The sequence below is a fragment of the Rattus norvegicus genome, chromosome 4 (assembly GCF_036323735.1).
Source record: "Rattus norvegicus strain BN/NHsdMcwi chromosome 4, GRCr8, whole genome shotgun sequence".
Classification (NCBI taxonomy): Eukaryota; Metazoa; Chordata; class Mammalia; order Rodentia; family Muridae; genus Rattus; species Rattus norvegicus.
The window spans coordinates 120042710-120059808 of NC_086022.1; the positions used below are offsets into that span (position 1 = coordinate 120042710).

General features: G+C 48.6%; 1 protein-coding gene across 3 annotated transcripts in view; it reads left to right on the forward strand.

Annotated features, from left to right (window-relative positions):
- Window positions 1–17099, forward strand: part of Add2 (adducin 2) — a 99114-nt gene that overhangs the window by 40733 nt on the left and 41282 nt on the right. For 2 of the 3 annotated variants that reach the window (NM_001109880.1, NM_012491.2), the window contains exon 1: window positions 12169–12222. The exons of the other annotated variant lie outside the window; for it this stretch is intronic. The gene's annotated coding sequence lies outside the window, so the exon portion shown is untranslated. Of the gene's footprint in view, window positions 1–12168; window positions 12223–17099 lie in introns of those variants that run through there. 3 annotated transcript variants of the gene reach the window in all.

Consider the following 17099-nt stretch of genomic DNA (forward strand, 5'->3'; position numbering starts at 1 on the left):
AGTCCGTCAGTCAGTGATGCTAGGAAGCTGTGTGGGTTTGCATGCTGGTGGTCCCTGGCTAAGCCTGCAGGACAAATGTTTTTGCAAACTGTAAAGACCCAAAGGCCTCATTTTGTATGTGTGTGTATGTACTGCTTCAGAACAAGGTTATATGCAGGACCCTGTTCTCCTGTCCTACAGATCTGTTGCTGCTTCTCACTGCAGCTTGTGTCTTGCCAAGCTCTGAGCCCTGTGAGACCTGGGGACATGATGGAAAATATCAGCTCAGGGTATTGGGTCTGAGGTAATATTGGCAGTTTCATTTTGCCTGTGGTCATTCAAAAACGAGGAGCTGAGAACCTTCTGTGGAGGCTTATGCTGTGTCTTCCAGTGTGGAATCTCTAAAGCTTAAGGCTTGTGTACCTAGGGAAGACACATCAGCAGGCCACCGACCAGACACTACCTAAGAAAGAAAGCCATTCAGGACAGCAGAGTCAGTTCAGCAGAGCCTGTCTGTGGGGTCTTCCTGCAAAGGATGGTCCATGAATGTGTGGGACGGTGATTAGCGGCATGCAGCAGTGTGATTAGAGGGACCGTGAGACATCCTCTCCTCACCAGCACCTTCCTTTTCATCAAGACAGTTCCCAGTGACTCCACTCTAGGTGCCAATATACCAGAAGACACCAAGGGGATCAATGTCAAGGGAGCCCTGCCCCCTGAGAACTTCTCGTCTAACGTCAGCGACAGCTCCTTCTTGTTCTCAGCTGCTTTTAGGAGCTTCAGTGCAAATGCTTCTGCCACATTCTCAGGGTTGCAGCTCTTTCCTGCCATCTGCCCACACCTCCTCCCACAACGAGGAGCTCTGTGACATGAGAGTAGGTGGCCACAGCATGTCCCAGTAGTCCGACAGGACAGATCCTTCATCTCTGACGCTTATCCTCTTCTAATAAGCCCATTCTCCCCAAGGCCTCCTGTACCATTACAGTAAGGTGGCCTGTATCCCCCTCCATGGGACTCCCTAGCTATAACATGCTGCTTGTTCCCCTGTCACCTTGACATCATCACAACATTAGGAAGAACTCTATCATTGGGTCACATTGATGTCAGATGGATGAGCAAATGTCTAGCCAAGTCTCCCTGGGGCACTGGCTGCTATAAAGAAGAGGCATGTTAGCCAAATAAACCTCCTCTTGCTCAAACCTCAGGCAGAGGGAGAAGGGGTTGTAGAGCTGGCTTGATTATGTCCTCAGCAGTAGGGCCTGAGACGGACATAGTTCTATGCTTCACCACCCTGGGGAATTTTGTTCAGAGACTTTCACGAGAGTGAAGCAGGCATGTTTGACCTTGCCTTCCTCCTGAAAAGAATTTTGGGAGGAGTCAGCATGAGGCAAATTTTAGCTCGTTAAGAAGAGATTTTTAACAGAAACTTAAGCACATGGGGTATTTAGAGAGATGATTAGGATGTGGGTGTGTCTTCTCAAGAGCATATCCTCCGTGATAGCCTAACAGTAGCCCTGGAGACTATTTTGATGGTTTTTCAATGTTTCAGAGTTCAAAGTGTGTCTCAGGAGTTTTTCTCCAACACCACCTTTTTCAACTTTTCACCCTCACATTCACCTCCTCTTCTTCCTCCCCTTCTTCCTCCCCCCTCCTCCTCTTCTTCTTTCTCTTCCTCCTCCTCCTCTTCCTTCTCCTCTTCCTCCTCCATTATCTCCTCCACCTTTATCTCCACTTCCTTCTTTTGGTAAATGATATCACAGAGTGGTTTCTGAAGTGCCTCTGATGGAACTCTGAACGGGTAAAGGCTCACAAGGCTACATGGGGGTCTTTTGTTATAAATAGAAATGTTCATCTTGCTTGTAAGACTGTCATAGATGCTTGGGCCTTAAGCCTGGCTCAATGCTGTTTTAACATTTTTATCTAAAATATCTTTCTCTGATAGAAATACTGTCTCTGTGTAGGAGTCGTTCATAGCAAAGCTTGTTAATTGTACTGGAATCATTGGCTCTGTGGAGAGTGTTTCATCTGGATTTTAGGGTCAAGGACTTCTTTCCCTTCCCATGTTCCCTTACTTTCCCAGGCCTTTAGTCTGACCTCTATATGGTGACTGGATGAGAAATGTCTCCTGTACTTGATCCCCAGTTGATGGTGCTGTTTGTGTAGGCTTAGGAGGTGCCACCTCACTGAAGGAAGTGTCACTGGTGATGAGGAGGCTTTGGGAGCCTCACGGTGCTGGTACTTTCCATCCACTCTCTGCTTGTGCTTGCGTTTGAAGATGAGAGTTATCTGGTTCTCATGCTAGCCATCATGCCAGCTACTTGCTGCCATCCCCTGCCATGACGGACTCTTAGCCCTCTGGAATTATAACTAAGACATTCAGTGAGATCTGGAAAGAATGCTCACTACTGCCTTCTACGCCTGTGGTCAGTTTGCCTGGCTGAGCCATGACGCCTGCTGCCTTCAGTGCACATGTGTGTGCACCTGTGAGTGTGTGTGTACACGCATGCATGTATGTACGTTAGTGGCTGATTAACTTACTTGCATTCTTGTGATTGTCTTGGCTAAGGGACCACAGTAGGGGTCTGACTTGAAGAGCATCAGTGTCCAAGGACCTGATGTGATGTTGTGCTTACGAGTCACTCCAACTTCAGGGAGTCACACTTGACTTTTCACATTACTTCATTCACACAACAGGCAACACTGAGATAATTCACATTTTCCATCCCAGGGCAGCTTTTCACAAAAGAAATAGGATTTTTTTTTGACACTATCTTGCAGTGGTTACAAATGATAGAAATTGCCTGTAGGACTCTTGAGAAATTATGAAGTGTTAATTAGCAGAAGCACTGTGTATTTAAAATGCACGGCCCGTTTAAATAACTATGGGATCAAACCTACTTTGCAACGTTGTAAAACCATCTGGTCTGAAAATCTGAGGACTTAAATTTTGCTGCATATATTAAGAAACATGTTTGGGGCCTTCTGGAAATGGTTGTTTTGTAGCAGTTTTTAGTTCCCTGGATGTGGAAGCAGGCTTGGAAGCATGCCATGAACTGGCAATGGTTAGGCCTGGCAGGCTTGGATGGCTCCTTGTGTCTGGAAGCCTGTTTAGAGGATTAAATGACAAGGCTGAGACTGCGTATGAGGGATTAGCATGATGCTGGCCCAAGAGGCTATGTCCTATGAAGCCACACTGATGGCACTGCTGTGGCTTTAAAGATGGGCATGAGTGGCCAGAGAAACTCATGGTGGCAAGTTAAGGTTTTATCTTTCTTGACTAGGAAATGGAAACGTGTGTAGGCCACAGCAAGACTCCTTAGACATCGACTTTCTTTGTTATTTTCAAAATGTATTACATAGATAAAATGTACCTTGACTATATCCATCCCTACTCCCTCTCCCTTCCTCCAACTCCCCTTAGCCCACCCCCAGCATATCTCCCTCACACAACTCTCACAACTTCATTTTCATATTTGTGTTTTTGTTTTTGGGGTTTTCTTGTTTATTTTGCTTTTGGTAGTAACACACCAGATCCTATTTGCTGCTGCTCATATGCCCACAGGTGTGGGGTATGGGCAACGTACCAGAGGCCACCCCACAACGAAAAGTGAGTCCCCCTCCCCCAGAAGCCATCTTTTGCCAGTAGCTCGTCCGATAGTGTGGGGCCTGGAGAGCCGTCCACTGGTTCACTGGTCTGTGTTGGGTTGATCGTGTGCAGGTAGCCACAGCTGCTGTGAGCTGATGTGTGCGGCATCCATGTCGTGTCCAGAAGACGACATCTCCCAGCCCTCCTCCCTGCTCCCCGGCTCTTACAGGCTTACATCGGCCACACGTGAGCTGTGGTGTAGGAATTGATGTAGATAACCCGTCTATGGCTGAGCACTCCACAGTCTCAAGTCCAAGTCTTGGCAGTCTTGACAGCTGAGAGTCTCCACAGAAGCTCTCTGCACTGAGGGGTGGGGTAGGGGAGATACATAAACCATAAATACTCAGAAGGCAGCTCGACATCATGACTGTTTAGCAAAAGACATCGGTAGGTTCTGTCCTAGGGCCCGTGCTTCCTTGGCTGTTGTTTTAATCATGTTTAAAACACGAGGCATGTATTCCCTCTCTCTAGGCCGAGAACTACCCAGTGCATGAAAGCTGGTACCTGATGGCTATGGGCATGACATTTGTGAAGCATTTTAGAGATAACACCATGTGTATGGGATGTCCTAGGAGGATTGGAAGAAACAGTTGGGGGTTGGGAGGAGTGGGAAACAGTGGAGGTGGGGGGAGTAAGCCATGCACATCTGAACCATCTGTGCATTCTTGTTCCCACTTTGGGAGAGTAAAGCCCAGGCTATGGCAGCTGAAGCCACTCACTCTATCGTAACCTGCAACCTTGTATTGGTCCCCACCCCATCCACCCACTCCTTACTCACTCCATCTCAACCTGCAACCTTGTATCGCTGGTTCTCCCGTCCATTCACTCACTCAATCTCAACCTGCAAGCTTGTATCAGTTGTTCTCCCCACCCACCCCGGTTGCCACACTTAAAGTTCAGTGCCCAGGCTATTTCTTTTCTTTTCAAAAGTTATATTTGTTTATTTGTGTGTGTTCTTGTGGGGTGTATGGGCATGTGTGGGATCAGAGGACGACCTGCTGGACTCAGTTTTCTCCTTCCGCCATGTGGATCTTGGGGACCGGATTCAGGTCATCAGGTGGTAAGTGCCTTGACCTGCTGAGCCATCTCAGTGGCCCAAGTGCACTCACTTTACAAAAACATTAAGGCGGTTGATTTAATAATCATTTATGGGTCAAATCAAGTTCATCAGAATTAGGAATGTAGGCTCTATTTTCCCGGAAATTCTTCAGGTGTCCAGGAACCAGGGGAACAAAAGTTATTTTAAATCCTTTCTATCAAAAACAAACCAAGTGTAGTGGAAGTAAGAAAGCCTGAGCAGGGTGCCACTGCTTCAGGACGGCCATCGAATGGCATAGACGTGTGCCCATGGAACGGACATGCTAACTGAGCAGACATGGTCTGAGGTGTATAAAGTTTTGGGTGGGCATGTGCTTGAGTGGCTTCCTTCCAGCTGTGTAATATTTTCATTTGGGAGTTCATTACAACAAACTGATTTTATATAAAAGAAAGGAAAAGAAGAAGCTGCCTCTTGATAGACTTGCTCAAGGGCGATGAACTAGAGCCGTCAGGGTCCATTAGTACTTCCCCAGTGAGCTGATGTTCAATTCAGAAGTATCAACTGAGCCCAGGGACAAGTGCCACCAAAGGTCATCTCCTGCTAAAGGCAGAGCTTCCACATGCTGAAACCCTGGCCTAGAACCAAGGCTGACTGGGTCCACAGTGCTCCTTAGTCTTCATATCCTCTGCCATCGGGGCACTTCGGGCTTGTTTCTCTGTGCTAGGAAGTGTACCCAGAGCTCTGCACATGTGCAGGTCACTCTAGCACTCTACCGCTGTGTCTGATACTTTCCTCTTTGCTATAACAAAAGCAGCTTAGGGAAGGGAACGTTTATTGTGACTCACAGTCTGTCATAGTCGGGGCACTCATGGTGGCAGGAAGCTGAGGTTGCTGGTCACTCTGTCCACAGCAGGAGTGGAGAGCTGAGTGCTGGTGCTGGTGCTAGTGCTCACCCACTCTCTCCTTTTTGTTCAACCCAGGGCTACAGGGCAGAGAATGATGCCACCCACCCACAGTTAGAGTGCGTGTTCCAGCTCAGTTAACTTAATCTAAGCCATTTCCCCTCATAGATGATAAATCCAGTCAAGTTGGTAATCAATACTAATGATCATAGCCTCTGTGGTCTTATAACCTTTTCCTCTCTGAATAAATCAGTTCTCCACTGAGGACTCTGGTGATGGTATTTTTAGCCTCCAGCTCAGTAATCCAGGATAATCTCATCATGAGATCCTTAATTGCACCTGCTAAGACTTTACCCTGTGAGGTAATGTTCACAGCTCTGGAAAACCCACGAGTGTTTTGTGTGGATGTAGGGGTCAGGGAAGGGGAAGACACAGATGCTTCAATGATACCCACCCTTTCTTCGGAGCGTCTGAAGGGTATTTATCACAGCAACAGGAGAGTGACTACAACAGAGGCTTATCTAGCTGATGGTTCTAGACCTGAAGTCTAGGGACATCCTGGACCAAGGAAGCAGGCACAGGCGGAGAGGTCAGCCAACTACATCCTTTGGATTTGTGCCGACTCTGGAGATTATGACCTAATCTAAGCCAGTCGCAAGCATCTTGTCCTCCTGATCCAACGATCTCCTGAAGGTCACCCCTCTTAGCACGGCTGTCATGGCTGTTGTCTTAACACGAGAAAGGAACATTCTGACGACACACCTCAGAAGGGAAGGTGGAAGAGCATTAAAACACACCGTAGAACAGAATCCGGCCACAGACACTACCTGCCTAATTTCACTGAGCTCAGACTCAGCATTGCTGACTTTCCCTTGAGGACGTGGGATGGGGCAGCCAGCCCAGATCAATGCTTACTGGCAAGAAGGAGTCTGGGCAGTGATTTGTACTTTAAATTGTTAGATTATCAGTAAGCTACACTAGGGGTGATTTAATAATATGCTATAGGCCCTGCACAAAGCCAGAGCTTTCTGTATGCTACCTTGTATAATCGTACCTGGCGTCCTGTCCACAGTATATGAAAGAAGAAACAGAGGTTAGAAAAAGTAAACCACTGTACCAGTGAGATGTCTCAGTGGGTAAAAGCTTTGCCACCTGATGGAAAATGAAGTCCCCCTAGTGACCTGACTTCAAACCCCAGAATCCATATAGTGGAAGGAGAGAACTTACTCTTCAACGCAAGCTTTCCTCTGACTGCCACTCATGGCACACACACACACACACACACACACACACACACACACACAGAGAGAGAGAGAGAGAGAGAGAGAGAGAGAGAGAGAGAGAGAGAGAGGGAGGTGAGATTCAACACAGGTTATTGGGATTAGCGCCTAGGCCCTGGCTGCCCTAACAGTCTAGGCTTGCCACTTGGCTTCAGGAAGCCATTTTAAGAGACACATTAATGATGTAAAGCAGAAAACAGGTTTGTCAATGTGGCCACGTCGAGATGAATTAAGAGGCCACAGGTATGCATAAGTAACCAATCTCAGATGAGTTGTCTGTCCTAATATTGACCCATCATAATCTCTGTCTCAATTCCTCCTACAAGGTAGTCTGACAAGCTGTAAGAACTGTGCAAACTCTCTTTCCAGATGATGAGTTTCACTTCTGCCTGGCACCAGCCTTTTCTTCTCAGAATGAGACTCCAGGAGAAAATGCGAAGTTCTTGGGGACCAATGTGTCAATAGTCTTATAGCCAGAGACAGGCACAAGAATATCATCTGGGTGGCTGATGGGTAGACCCAGTCTCTGGGTCTTCCTGTAGAAAGTTGTAGAGTATTCCAGGATTGTTTATCACCCTCTGGAGACCCTCATTTTCTTTGTTCTATCCCAAAGTTGGGAATGTGCAGGCCAGAGATGAATGGCAGTTCCCAGAGGGATTTGGAATGGAAACTGCCCTCCATGGAGCCTCTGACACATGTTGATCTCCTCCCTTCTCTCCCTCTCCTTGTCCTTCTCTCCTCCCTTCCTCCTTCCTCCCTGTGCGTGAGTGTGTTTGTGTGTGTGTGTTCATGCATGTGGGGTGTGTGTGTATGTGTGTGTGTTCATGCATGTGGGGTGTGTGTGTGTGTGTGTGTGTGTGCATGTGTGTACATGTGTGTTCGTGGCCTTATGCATGCCGGCAGCTGTATCTCTTAATCCTCCTGTGTTTTCATCAGCTCAGCGGGTCAGAGGTCCAGGTGATGGGTGAGTCTCCTCTTTCATCCCGTACTAGGCTCTCCTCACCTGTGACATTGTACTGCTGTTTCACAGAAGAGGAAGTGGCCTCCTCATTAGAAAGCAGATAAAACCTGTGTGGAAGCTGGGACATTAAGCCTGCCCTTGCCCTTGACCTCAGGACGCAGCATGGGGCAGAGGCAGATATTGACAGACAGGCACCCATGCCTGTTAAGCCTTCCTGGTCTTTCTCTTTTGGCATCTCTCCATCCATCCATCCGTCCGTCCATCCATCCATCCGTCCGTCCATCCATCCATCCGTCCATCCATCCATCCATCCGTCCTTCACCTGGTAATGACATGCGTCCTCCCATGGGAATATGCTGACACCGATTTCTTTACAGTGTGTGCTTGCACGTGTTTAGCTATTGTGGGCACGCTCAGAGGCCCAAGGCTGATGTTGGGAACGATCCTTAGCCACCCTTCACCTCATTTGGCGAAACAGGGCCTCTCAGTCAGATGTCGAGTCCCCCTTCTGGCTCATCTCAGTAGCCAGCCTGCTCGGAGGATCTTGCCTTTGCCTTTCAAGGCTTGAGTCGTACACGGACTGCCATCCCCACAAACACGCAGAATATGTTGGGATCCAGGAGTCTGAATGTTGATCCTCATACTTGGGAGGCAAGTGACACTGACTTGTAACATGGGTTTCCATGCTTTATCTATTCTGAGACACATTTCCCCCACATTTAAATAATCTCTGAAACTAGGACGTGTCTTCTAACCAAAGGTAACATATAACCAAGGGTGTTTCTTCTTTCAAGCTGTGATGTAGATCAACTGGGTTGGGCTAATGGTTATTTTTACAGCTCACCCTCATACCAGATTTGCTACCTCCCCTACATCTCACCCCTGCATCCTCTCTTCTGAGACCAGCATCTGTGCTGGCCTGTGTGACTCACCTCCTGTGTCATTTTCTCAGACAGGAGTATCCCAAAAGTGAGGCTGACTTGAGTCACAGTATCTGCAGCCCTCAGCTTGTTCTCCCTAGTATGACCTCTCATTTCTTCTTCTTCTTCTTCTTCTTCTTCTTCTTCTTCTTCTTCTTCTTCTTCTTCTTCTTCTTCTTCTTCTTCTTCTTCTTATCTTATCAATAATCTTATGGCCTCTTGGGAGTTAAGATGGAAGATTATGTTTTAAGATTTGTGGCTTCAGCTGGTTATTTATTCCCTTGAGTCTGCCGCTAGGAGTCTAATCCCCCCCATCACTTCAGATGAGCTCAGCCTAATTTAAGGTCTGCACAAATGGAGCTCCCATTTCTAAGCTGGGAGTGGGGTGGGCTGGCTCCTTAATTCTTGTACTTTTTTTGTCTCCACTCCGAAGTGGATTGGTCATGAAGTAATTGCTATGGCCTTGTTAGAGCAGAAATTGAATTGACCTGAGGTATAAAAGGTTGAGATGATTATGTAGACACCACAGTCATTCCCAGAAAGCATGTGGCTTCCTGATAACTTTTGCTAGAAGCTATTTCCCCTTAAGGCTGTATCCTCATGGATTTCACCTTACCTGAAATTATAGTAAAAGAAAAACAAACGTATCTTGAAGAGCCCCAGGATGGCAAGAAAAATATCAATGCCACAGCCAGGGAGAGAAAAATAAGGACAGAGATTCCACGCATGGATACCTGGACCCCAACGGGGTCTGTGGGAAGGAAGCGGAAGCCTGGCGTTCATAGGAGTAGTCTCACAGAGAAAAGGGAATGTGTGAGAGCACTGGTAGGCTAGGATACCTGCTAGAACAGGCTCAGGAACTCCAATCGGTTGCTCCGCTGTCTGTCTTTCATTTGGTGGTGACTCCACTGCCTGGACTGTTTCCTCTGTCCTCTGCTTCCTGCAAGGAAGATGGCACTTGAGAAAGAATGAGCATCTGCACCTGGACTCTCAGTCACTGTTAGCCTGCATCTGTAACTGTGACTAAACACTTGAGATCAAACAGATTAAAAAAGGAAAGCTTATTTTGGCCAGAGCTGTCAGAGATTCAGACCATGGCTGAATGGTCCTATTGCCTTGGGTCTGTAACAGCATAGTACACTCCAGCATATGAGCTGTGACAAAGGTGACTGCTGGCCTCATGGTTGGGTACAAGAGAAAGGACATACCTGACATCCAACAATCCCTTTTAATAGCAGTCCTCATAATCTTAAAACCTCTCACCTCTTAAAGGTGTCAGTGCAATTCTCCTGTGAAAACAAACAAACAAACAAACAAACAAGCAAAAAACAAATAAAAAACATTGCAAACCTTAATAAAGCAAGGGCATCTTGAAAATTTTGACCTCTGTGTATTAAAAGAGTGTTTCTTTCCACCTCTGGGGACTGGGGGTGTTTGCTGTGTTAGTGGCAGAGGTGTCCTGGGCAGTTGCTCTCTGGAGCTCTTGGTTGGAAGTAGGGAGGACCATGAGATAGCACCTCAAGCAGAGATGTCACCCTGGGCCAACATAAAGACACTGTGGTGTTTGTACTCAGTCAGGTGGGTCACTTTCAATGTTTGTTTCCCTGAAGACAAAGGGTAGACAAGGTAACTGCCTCCTAGGGCCTTGACGGATCCAAGACAGCAGAGGTGAGAAATGGTGACTCAGAGGGCAGTCTGCCTCTGTAGTTATCTGCTTAGTTCCAAGGTTGGAGACCGGCTCCCTGGAACCATCATGGGTGGAGAGCCAGGCCCAGCCAGCCAGTCTGCTAGTTCTGCTTAGCCTCAGCAAACTCAGAGCTTCCTACGTGCCTCTCCTCCCCCTCACAAAGGCTTGACAGCCACTGGTTTGGGGATCACTAGCAGAGGTACCTATGGTGTGGATTAAAGTCCATTGCTGGTGCCTCAGTGGCAGGAACTGCATAGTTTCCATGCTGAGAACTGTCCACTTACACTCCACCAAAGATGCCGTTGGCCCCACCCCTGAGAAAGCCTTTTGAGAACAGGGACAGGGGATTCTGCTGCTTACATTACCAGCAGTTGGGCAGAACCTGGCAATGAGAGGACTGTCTTTGAGTCCAGGTCCAGCAGAGCCCAGAGGTGACTCCATCTACCTTAGTGACCCGGAAGCCATGGTAGTATGTGTTGGGTGACCTATGGCCACCCACCTCACCACACCACCACCATTCTACTTGGCTGTGGCTCTTCATTTGAGTGGGGTAGGGCTTGGTAAAGCAAAGAAACAAGCTGTCAGCTAGATGTGTTCAGACCCAGGCTGTGCTCTCAACCAGTTAGTTCAGAACTGCAGATCTAGACGTTCAGGTACCCAAGGCTCAGCTCCCCACCTAGAAAACCAAGACACTGGTTCTTCATTGTAGGGCTTGGAGAATAGGCTTAGCCCCAGCAGCCTCTGGGTTTCACATCTCCAGAACCTCCATGCACTGAATAATACCTCTCATTTTTAAAAAGATTTATTTATGTGTTCTGCATATATGCCTGCAGGCCAGAAGAGGGCATCAGATCCCATTACAGATGGTTGTGAGCCACCATGTGGTTGCTGGGACTTGAACTCAGAACCTCTGGAAGAGCAGCCAGGGCTCTCAACCGCTGAGCCATCTCTCCAGTCCCCGAATAATATCTCTCATTAAGGTCTAAGTCAAGACTTTGATTCTCATAAATGTCCACAGAAGCACTGAACAAGGTCTGTTCTGGTCAGGCCTGGCCTTCATTTCCAGACCCCGGATTGAGATGACCAGCTGACTACATGTTAGCATACATGCGTTTGTGTTTCTGAGTCTTATACGCACCCTCATGTTCAATGAGCAGAGGCTGTCTATGGCTCTCTGGATGAAGATGTCTACCTCTCCCGGAATCTTTCTCTGGTATCTAGGTCCGGTTCCTGGTCACTCCTGGCTTTTGAAGCTCCTGACCAGACTCATTGCTGCACAGTGAGAGGAAAGGAAACCAAGTGAGTCCAGCCCTGTGGGAAGCAGCGCTGGCTATCCACACTGACAGGTGGATGGGAAATTGTCTATTAGCCCCTCAGGTGTGAGGCCCTGAGCTGGATGCTTTTAGCATCCCCTGGGCCTCTCCAGAAGAGCGTGGGTCAGGAGCACCCAGAAGTCAGTACTCAGGTGCATCAAGGCAGGCAGCAGTGAAGAGCTTCCGGTCATCAAGATTTCAAGAGGCCGACATTGGTTTTACCGCCTCTTCCGTCCCTCCTCTTTTCTTCTTTTTAAAAGTACTTTGGTCCTAAATGACCACAGTGGCTGTTATGCGAGGTGGAACGTGAAGAGTGAAGAGTCATGCGGTGTGAGACTGTGATAAGTGTCCCCCGAGATCCTGCCTTTATCTGAACATGGCAGGCAGGGTGTGGCTGAGTCTCTTATTCTCTGCCCACCTCTATTCTGGGTAACAGCAGCAAGGCCACAGGCACTGCCTCCTTCATTTGTGGGAGTCTACAAGGATGGAGGATAGGTGAGTGTGGGCTCTGATGGTGGGCACAAGGCTTGCAGCCTGTGCCTGTGGTTGGCCTTGCCCATAGCTGACCTGGAGGGTGGGGCAAGGCTGGGATTGCAAGCAGCTGAGCCAATGGTAGTGGTGACCTGGAGCGTGAGGGCAGCTCATGGCTGTTCAGGCTCTGCATGCCAGGGAGATAACCATCTGTCCTATGTGGAGACGCCCGTGAAGTGGCAGGAGACGGTCGCCCACCTCTCAAGCCACACCGAACTTAATCGTTAGGTTTTAGCAATGTCTGACTATGTGGGCTCCTATCTGTTTTTCTTGTGGCTGCTCAGTTCTTTCCAGCCTCAGGGAGCCAGTGCACCCTCCAGGGCCATGGCTCTTAGTGAGCCAGAGAGGAAAACGCCCTCGGCAGTGACTTGCAGCACAGCTCTACCCCCAGCCTCCTAGAGCCTAGAGTGGAGGGTGGAAGAAAGTCCTGGCTACACAGGGAGGGGCGTGCAGGGGTCCAGGGCTTCCTGAGGGAGACAAGTTGGGGTAAAGGGGCTTTTAAAAAGTGAGAGGGTTGTGGAGAGTGGTGTGGGTATCACCTGCTCCTTGGGCTCCCGGGGTCAGTGTTGCACGTGACTTGGACTTGTTTGGCAGAATGTAGGCTATCTGGGTGTGAGCTCCGATGCTATGTCTGAGACTTTCAGTAAGTGCCCGTGGCCAGTCTTGCTCAGAGCTGATCTGGGAAGAGGCAGGGCAGGGCTCTAAGGTAGCTGAACCTATGGCAGTGGTACCCAGCAGAAGGACAGATCATGACTATTCAGGCTGTGTGTACCCAACATAAGACTGACTGGATGCTCTGGTCCAGAGATACCCCACCGAAGTGGCAGGAGATCTGCTGGAGTTTGTCCCAGACTGGCCTTAGGGGCCATCCCCTGGGTTGTAGTTTAGGAGGCTGTGACCTATCCTCAGGGCATCTGTTGCCTTTCCCTGTAAGGAGCGTCTGTGCAGTGAGCTCCCCTCTGGCCTGGTCAACTTGGATCTACTTTGTTGACCTGACCCTACTTCTCAGTACATCGTTTGTCCCATGTCTGCTTAGTTAGTTAGCTTTTATTCAGCACCTACCTTAGACCAGCCCCGTGCAACTCCTTAAACAGAAAAGTCACCAAAATCAACTCCTTGTGCTTGCTAGGAGCTCTGGGTAAAAGCTGTTGCTGTTGGGTTAAAAGAAGAATGAAAAAAGCTAAGAGAAAATGAGTGACAGCTAAAGGTTGGACAGACTCCCCTGAGAGATGGTCCCTGGGTGTCAGGAGGGGGTAAAGAGGAAGGGGTGTTCCTGGAAGGCTCCACTGTCCCCAGAGAGTCTGTCAATGAATTGTGAGTAGCTCAGAGCATGATGGGAAGGGGGTGGGGCAGGCACTGAATGTCACCTCACGGTGTGATTTTATTATATTGGTGGCCTCCCTAAAGGGGGAGGAGTTGAGAGAGGGGAGAGAAACTGGCTTAGTTGGGGGCCTGTCAATGAGTTTGAGTTCAACACAGAGGGGGCATGCAATTGGTTTTAAAAAGCAAGTGCGTAATTATAGTTTGATACTTGGCAAGGGTGAGAGAAAGGAACGTCTGCCATTTTTGTAGCAGGATCCCAATTTGACTAAGTTTTGACTGAAAGAACAGGAATTAAAGATGCCAGTTTGGTGCCCCTGTGGAAGAGCACTGGGTTTCAGCAGGACCATGGCAGGCAGGGGCCAGTTTGCAATTTTGGGACAGAGACTCCATTAGGCAGTTGGACAGTGGTTAGGAAACAAGAAGGGTTATACAGGCCACTCCCCACCCCACCTCCCACCCCCACTGAAGGCTAAGACAAAGAGACATAAAACTAGAAGGTCTCTGTGGCTGAAATCCACAGGGTGAGGAGAGGCAGGAGTCAAGGTTGGCTCTGGTATACTTGGGGGCAGAGAGAAAGGGGCCTAGCATAGGCACAGCCATGCCATGGTATGAGCTAACCAAAGCCACACTCCATTGAGCAGGCTGACATTAACGTTAAAACTGCAAAGGCTTTTTAGCATTTTTGTGTCTGAGTGCACAGACTGGAATCTCCTGTGAGACTCTCGGTACCTTCATGAGGGCCCAGTGACATACTTAAAGTGGGTGGCCCTGGGTACCATGCGTTGGCTCTCTGAGTCATCTAGAACTCTTGGGGTGTCAAATGTCCCTTCTCCCCAACTTGAGTGCGATAGCCCTTCCACATTGCCTGCAGCCAAGTCGATAGGGCATTTTCTTGATTAATGACTAATGTGGGAGGGCCCAGCATTGTTAGCCCTGGGCTGGTGGCTCTGGGTTGTATAAGGCTGAACAAGCCATTAAGCAAGCTACTGAGCAGTGTCCCTCCATGGCCTCTGTCAGGTTCCTGCTTCCAGGTTCCTGCCTTGAGTTCCTGCAGTGACTTCCCTCAGTTGCTTTTGGACTTGGTGTTTTTGTCACAGCAGTAGAAATCCCAGATGAGACAGGGGAGCTCTTGAGGTGAGGCATGTACTGGAAAACCACGAGAGCTGGTGCTGCCCAGAGTGCCCTGGCCCAGGCAAAGCCATCTTTAAACTGTGCCGATCTCCTGCCTGCTCCAGCCCAGTGCAGCCTGACTCTGTAGTTTGTGCTTAAGCAGAGTTGTCACCCCAGGGTAGTTGTTTACAGGTAACTAGTAAGAACTGTAGGGCCATGTCACTCCAGTCAGGGGTGACACTATGACCCCAGGCACAGAGCTGGGCCGATGAGACAGGGGTTATGCTGTTCACACGAGAGACAGAGGACTGCCTCCTTGTCAGTTCTGGGGTGAATTCTTCACTGTGTATAGGATATTATTCAGACCCCAGCATTTCAAATCTTGTGAGTTCTGACCTCTGAGGAATTTCAGCAGCTCCATCATGGGGTCAGCCATGAAGTCAGGGTCATGGAGGGCACAATGGTGGCTATGATCCTGTTGTAGCTAAAATAATTAGTAAATGAAAGCTGTTTAGCAGTCACCAGCAGGTACTAGACATGCTAAACACAACCTGGCTTTGGAAACACTCCTAGTCCCTGAGGTAGCAAGATGAACTTCAAGTCTGGCCTTAAAGGCTGCAGAGTACTGAGATGTAAAACTCCAGGCCCACTAAGTGGGCTGCAGAGGGGCCTGTCTCAGTGAGCACAGGCATGTGAACCCCCAAATCCATTCTCCTTACTCCTCATTGAGAGGCCAAGCTCCAGATAGCCCGTTCTCCACCATCAGGACAGGGAATGAAGAGACATGAACTTCAGCCATGGGTGGGGCACATAGGGGAGGTTGACTCTGGATGAGACACCAAAGCACCTGGGGACTGGGTAACAGGACATCCAGGTGAAAGTAAAAGCTCTCAGACACACACACACACACACACACACGCACACACACACACACCACACACACACATACACATACACACACATACACACACATACACACACACATACACATACCACACACACACATACACATACACACATACACACACATACACATACACACACATACACACACACAAACACATACACACACATATACACACATACACACACAAACACATACACACATACACACATACACACACAAACACATACACACACATACACACACACCACACACAAACACATAAACACACATAACACACACATACACACATACACACACATACACACACACCACACACACAAACACACACACACCACACACACCACACACGCACACACCACACACACATGCACATACACACACACCACACACACATACACATACACACACATACACACACAAACACACACACAAACAGACACACATTCACACACACATACACACACACAAACACACACATACACACACCACACACATACACATACACACAAACACACACACAGACACACGTACACACACACCACACACACAAACACACACACATACACACACACACCCCCACACAAACACACACCACATACACACAAACACACACAAACACACACAAACACACACACACCACACACACACACACACCACATACACACAAACACACACAAACACACACACACCACACACACACACACACACACACACACACACACACACACACACACACTGCTTACCAATCTTCATTGGCCCCAGAGTTTTACAGTGTCTTCCCCATGTCTATTGAATGTCAGTGACTTTCCCCTCTAGATGATCCCACCCACCCAGTCCTAGCTGGGTCCATTCCTTCCTTGAATTCTATGTGAAGTTCTTTCCAGTGCAAGGCTCTCCCATCTTCCTGGGGTGTGGTATCCTTCAGGCTGTTTCTGTCTCTGGGGAGTGATCCTCAGATTTCTCACACTAGCACCAGTGAGTACAGTGGCCGTCAGTAGGGTGCTTTGAGGGGACCTGGGCAGGAGTTCTATTTCCTGGTATCGTACTCTGCTTCTCCCACTCTCAGAACAACTGTAGTGGCTGCCACAGGTTCCTCCTCCTCCTCATCTTCCTCTTCCTCTTCCTCCCTTCCCTCTCTCCCTCCCCTCTTCGGTTTCCCGGCCTTTCTCACCTCTTCCTTTTCTCCTCCTACTATCTTCCTCATCTCTTCCTCCTCCCCACTTCCTTCTCCCTCCACCTCTCTCCTCTTCACCTCAGGCCTTCCCTTTTCCCCTCCTTCTTCTCGGACTTCCTTGTCTCCTTCCTTTCCTCCCTCCTTCCTTAGCCTGCAACCAGCAGTGCTGTCTTAAAATAATCTTGATTCCAGCTATAAAGGCTAGAGTCTTCTTAGCCTGTTAGTAGTCATGATTAGCCTTAAACACTCTTTTCCAGATCATTTCTAAGTGGGTCCCGGCATCCATGGACAAGCCAGGTGAAGAGCCTCACCTGACTTCGCAGGTAA